This window comes from Adiantum capillus-veneris, chromosome 17 (genome assembly GCF_014529385.1).
Source record: "Adiantum capillus-veneris isolate H3 chromosome 17, ASM1452938v2, whole genome shotgun sequence".
In the NCBI taxonomy this organism is placed as follows: domain Eukaryota; kingdom Viridiplantae; phylum Streptophyta; class Polypodiopsida; order Polypodiales; family Pteridaceae; genus Adiantum; species Adiantum capillus-veneris.
The window spans coordinates 31,664,517-31,670,516 of NC_140947.1; positions in this window are offsets into that span (position 1 = coordinate 31,664,517).

Genomic DNA, 6,000 nt, shown 5'->3' on the forward strand with positions numbered 1-6,000 from the left:
TTATGTATAGATTCCTTTGTGCTTTGGTACCCTCAAAAACCTTAGTCGCTACTCTTCTTTACCTTTGAAATTAGTTCTCAAGCAGCCACACCCGTGGTTTAGACACTGTTGATTGCAAAGACTAGTGGAAAGGGTCTAGCATTACCCGGTTGATTATGGTTCCTGCTGAGCTTGCTCGTAGCTCTAAGCCAAAGGCAAGCCCTGAGAGACTCCATTATTAAGACTATAGTTCCCAACGGTGTACCTCGAACTAAGTCCTTCTCAACCAAGATAATAGATCCCTCTCCCACTTACCCTATTGCAATGAACAGATCCAACCTTTCATGGACAACTTAAGGACCTCTTTTCTTAAGCAAGAAAAGAAAAACCAATAGCTCTGATACCAATAGATTGTAAATGGCCAATGAACTTTGAGAATAGCGGAATTAAGAGAATTAGAGTGAACATTTTTGTGAGACTACTTTGAGAACATAGAGGGTGAACTTAATTAGCGGTAGCAACATAACCAATATACTTAATTAACTTGGCATGAACAATACTTTTGCAAGAGAGAGAATTAGAGAACATGACAACAATTGAGGATCGGATTTATGTGAAGCCGGACCCCCTCCAATAGGCTTTTGTGTTATAGATTCTCCCATCAAGAGAGACTCGATACGATCCAATCTCTGTGTTCCTTTTCTGACCTAGGTGATGCAACGAAGATGGGAAACTTCATGCATCACAAGATAACATAATCCTTTGTAAAAAGCATTAACCATCCCCAGTCTCAGTCCCAAGGCCTCAAACACCTTCAAAGGTGGAGAGAGCTAGCAGGGAATGAGGGTAGGGAAGAGGAATAAGAAGCATTCATAGGAGAAAGAAATTGTTCCTCACTTATCATCACTCTTCTTGCTTAGCATAGCATAATAGCCTAGTAATGAAGATGAAGAAGATGTCAATCTTAAGCATTGAAGCATGGCTCTTGGTCAGATTTGCCTTCCATAGCCAAGAGTGATGGTGTAGGCTCTCCACTTCTCAAACAAGCTTGGAGAAGGAGATGGAGATCTTGCACTTTACATCTCACACAATGAGAGAGAGAGAGAGAGAGAGAGAGAGAGAGAGAGAGAGAGAGAGAGAGAGAGAGAGAGTATGTGTGTGTGGGGGAGAGTATACCCCCCAAGCTAGCCCTCTCCTTGCTTTGGTCAACCTCCTCTTCTAGCTGATGGTGGAAGCTCATTGGACCCCTTCAAGCCTGGCCAATCACATGTAGAATGCATATCAAGCAAGCATGCTAGCCTTGGGACAAGTGTCCCCCTTTCCCCTTTGAGAGAGAGGATTTGATAAATTAATTAAATTAGCTAAATTATCATTGGACCCCTTGAGAGACCAACCAAAAGGCTTTAGGCACAACATGAGGGCAACATGAAGAGGAACTTGACGAGTGTCCTAGTTACTTCTTTAGATAATGCTTGACTTGTGTGAGGGTGTGTGGGTTCTCTCTCTAGTTCCTACAATGAGGGATCGCCCCCCCTTGAGTAGGGATCATGTTGACTTTTGGAAACACCTTGAATCCTTCAAGCTTGGGGAAGGTTCTCACCTCAAGCTCCACTCTATCAAGCCTGGAGAAGGTTCCCTACCTCAAGCACAACCCTAGCTTGCCTAAGATAAAAGGACTTTTAACACTAGCCTTTGGAGGTCTTTAATGAAGCTAACCCTAAGGTATTTAAGCTCCATTAGGTAGCCTTGATCTTTGACAGACCCTCTGTATTTTGGACCCATTTAACCTTGGCCCCGTGTTGAGATAGATCCATAAGCACATGTCTATACTCTAACCCTTGTTCCTATTTATTCTCCCACATTAAATGATCAGTTTAATATGAGAAAATCATTTGAGTTCGTTAGATATTAGATTTTATGACATTACCTCTCTCTTGAAATCATAGTCATCCTAGACTATGAGGTAGAAGAGATAAAGTCTTAGTCATTATTCTTACCCTACGACATCATTCCAAGATGGATGGCTAATCCATGTGGTGCTTGGGAGACGTATCTTCCGCAAGCATGTCTGCTCTTTAGTCCATTTTATTCTCCCAAAGTAGAGTGACAAATTCTACTTGGTGTTTGAGAGACGTCGTCATCACAAACATGATTCTAAGCATGCATACTATTTAAATTTGTGCACAATAAAAAGAGAATTAGTCTTATAAGACAAAAGCATTGGTCATTTAAAAGAAACATGCACATTTGATTACTCTAATGTAGCATTGTAAGCATTGACAAGGTTCTTACTATCCTTAAGTTGTATTCCTTGCATCCATCTAGCATTACCTTAATAAGATACCGTCAGATAATCTTACCACGTCATAGTGCCTTGTCTTCATGCGTCAAAGGATAGCTTCAGTTTGTGGCACCCCTTCTTGGTCTTTGATTTCTGGAGGGTATAAACTAATTGGTTCTCTTGGTGGCTCTCCTTTGTAGGGCTTAAGTAGGCTTACATGAAAAGCTTTATGTATGAGCCAATGGTTGGGCAACTTGAGTTGATAAGCAATGTCATTGATTGGCTTCAAGAATTGAAAAGGACCATAGTATCTTTTTGCTAGTTTAGCATAATACTTTTGATGGCCGGTAGGATTTTTGCCCGTCGTTTGCCTCAACAATCGAGCCTTGGGAAACTGAAGTAAGTCCCAATCATTTTCTTTGGATGCTAAGACCCTTGTGTACTTATTGACAACAGCCTTTTGCCTTTGTTGAGAGATGGAAATAGCCTCCTTAATCTTTTGGAAAGATTCTTGTAGGTCACGGTTATACTCATCAACAGCAAAGATCTTCCCATGTACTTTAAGTAGCAAGGGACTTTTAGGTCGTCCCTCTATAATCTCAAAAGGTGCCTTTTTTGTAGTAGTATGGACAGTATTATTGTACACATACTCTAAAAGGGGTAAGTACTTTTTCCATTGTGAGCATTGATCTACTTCTGTAACATAAGTCTTTAGTACATCGAGAATCGTAAGATTGGCTATCTCACTTTGGCTATCCGTTTGTGGGTGATAGGCCAAAGAGAAATTCAATCTTGTACCTAGATTTTCAAAGAGACCTTTCCAAAAATTACTGGAAGCTCATTGGACCCCTTCAAGCCTGGCCAATCACATGCAGAGTGCATATCAAGCAAGAATGCTAGCCTTGAAACAAGTGTTCCCCTTTCCCCTTTGAGAGAGAGGATTTGATAAATGCATACATAATTAATTAAATTAGCTAAATTATCATTGGACCCCTTGAGAGGAAACCCAATAGACTTTAGGCACACCATGAGGGCAACATGAAGAGGAACTTGACAAGTGTCCTAGTTACTTCTTTAGACAATGCTTGACTTGTGTGAGGGTGTGTGGGTTCTCTCTCTAGCTCCTACAATGAGGGCTCACCCCCCTTGAGTACGGATCATGTTGACTTTTGGGAACACCTTGAACCCTTCAAGCTTGGGGAAGATTCTCACCTCAAGCTCACCTTTATCAAGCCTGGAGAAGGTTCCCACATCAAGCTCAGCCCTAGCACCTCAAGCACCTTAGTCATCAAGCACGACAAGCACCTTAGTTATCAAGCACGACAAGAACCTCAAGCTTGGGCCGGGTTCCCACCTCAAGCAGAGTCCTAGCTTGCCTAAGGTCAAAGGACTTTTAACACTAACCTTTGGAGGTCTTTAATGAAGCTAACCCTAAGGTCTTTAAGGTCCATTAGGCAGCCTTACTCTTTGATAGACCCTCTCTCATTTGGACCCCTTTAACCTTGGCCCCGTGTTGAGATAGATCCATAAGCACATGTCTATACTCTAACCCTTGTTCCTCTTTATTCTCCCACATTAAATGATCAGTTTAATATGAGAAAATCATTTGCGTTGGTTAGACCTCTTTGACACCTTGGTGACACATTTGCTGCTTTATCGAGTATGGGGTGGTAGCATCTCTAAGTCTATTTGGAAAGAGTTTGAGAATGTCCCAAAGCATTTTCTTATGATCTCTCTCAAAGTCAAGATACAAACAGTACATGTTTGGAGTCAAGATCACTTCCCATAGAGATTATGGGTATGGAGAGAGTCATGAAATATGCATAAAAACCCTTCACATTGAGCATTGCATGGAAAGAAATTAAAATAGTCCAAAAGATGTACAAAAGAAAAATTGCAAGTTTTGGATGGATGCAAGACATCAAGAAGTGGTTTGGAAGATGGGATGCATTACATTTGCTTTATGATGCCTCGATAGACTAGGTGAATGGGGCTTTTTTACAACGTGAATGTATCATAGCTTAGGAGAAATGCGGGGGTTCATGCTTCATACATCATACCACATATGTTTCCTCCGACTACAAAGCCATCTTCTTCTTTAAATGAGCAAGTTGCACCCATATTCTCAAGCCAATCCCCTTGAGTGTGATCTGCACTATTGCCTCTATCTTATTCATCTCTCATTCTCTAATTTAAGAACCCTAGGGGACTGCTTAGGAGATCCACCTCCCTATTACCCTATATATAGACCGTGTGCCTCATAGCCCTAGTCTAATTGGATCCCCATTCCGCGGTCCACGACACCTTGGAGTTCCCTTGGCCTTACATTATTCCCCCCTTAGAGAATTGTTTTCATCCTCCAAATCAAAAGTGGGGAACTCCTTCTTCAAAACACTAATGTTTTTCCAAGTGGCACCTTCTTCAAGTCGATCTTTCCACTTGACTAAAGCTTGTCGATGTACATGATGGCGAGTTCGTAAATCATGATAGTCTAAGATACGTTCAAGTTCATGCAATTGGATCGGACATTCAATGAAATCAACAAAATCTATTGGTCAATAACATTGTCATCCCCATGCAAGCGTTTGCTTAAACGACTTACATGAAACACTAGATGTATACAACAATGCATAGGTAATGGGAGTTTATAGGCTCAATCACCATCTTGCTTGAGTATCTTGAAAGGCCCACATTATCTTGGAGATAATCTAGGTATTTTTAGACTTTCTGAATGCTTTGGCATGTGTAAAAAGACCTCTTCCCCTTCCGTGAAGGTAACTTGCTGACGTTTCTCATCAACATACTTCTTATACCAATATTGTTGTTAACATTTTGATGAGCCAATTTTAGCATTTTCATATGGTCTTGGAGAAAATCCTTAACCTGTTGGAGCTTTTCAGTTGCCAACCCCATATAAGTGGTGAGCTAGGTTGGAAACCATACATGAGCATGAAAGCACTAAATCCATTCGTAACATGCTTAACTCTGTTGTATTAAACTTAAGAAAAGGAAGATAGTCTTCCCATTCTGATTTCTTCTTGCTAACGTATGCTCATAGCATATCCTCTAGCACTTGATTAACTCTTTTCGTCTGACCATCGTTTCAAGGTGATCTGCACTACTTACGTTGAGTTGTGTCCCCAATCGTTTAAACACAGCCCTCCCAAAGTGACTGTTAAATTTGGGATCATGATCACTCACAATGTTACTTGGCATGGTCTACGACCACCTAGACCGAGTCATAACCTTGACTAGTGGTTGGTAAACCCACAATAAAATTCATAGAGATACTTTCCCATTTTCCATTGGGAATCTCCAAAGGATGTAAGAGTCCTCCTACCTTTGAGCGCTCTTCTCTATTGACTTGACATGTCTAGAAATGCAAGACATAGTCTTGAACATAACCATATAAACTGGCCAGTAAAACTGTCATCGTATGAGAGTATAAGTTTTCTTAATGCCTACACTTGGACTGTCGTGACATTCATAGAGAATTTGGTGCCGAATGTCCGCATTCGTCGGTACACATACTCTCCCCTTGTGAAGTAAGTACCCATCATTGATGTAATTTTTTTTCCATCTCTACGGCTCATCACTTGATAGAGGAGAACTAAGTGTGGACGTAAAAGACACAGTACCAGCATTGGAGTGAGAAGGATCCCTCATTTGCACATGGATCCACACTTTGGAGTATGCTATGTCATGCTAACATTTTCCCTTAAGAGATTCCAAAAACCCAC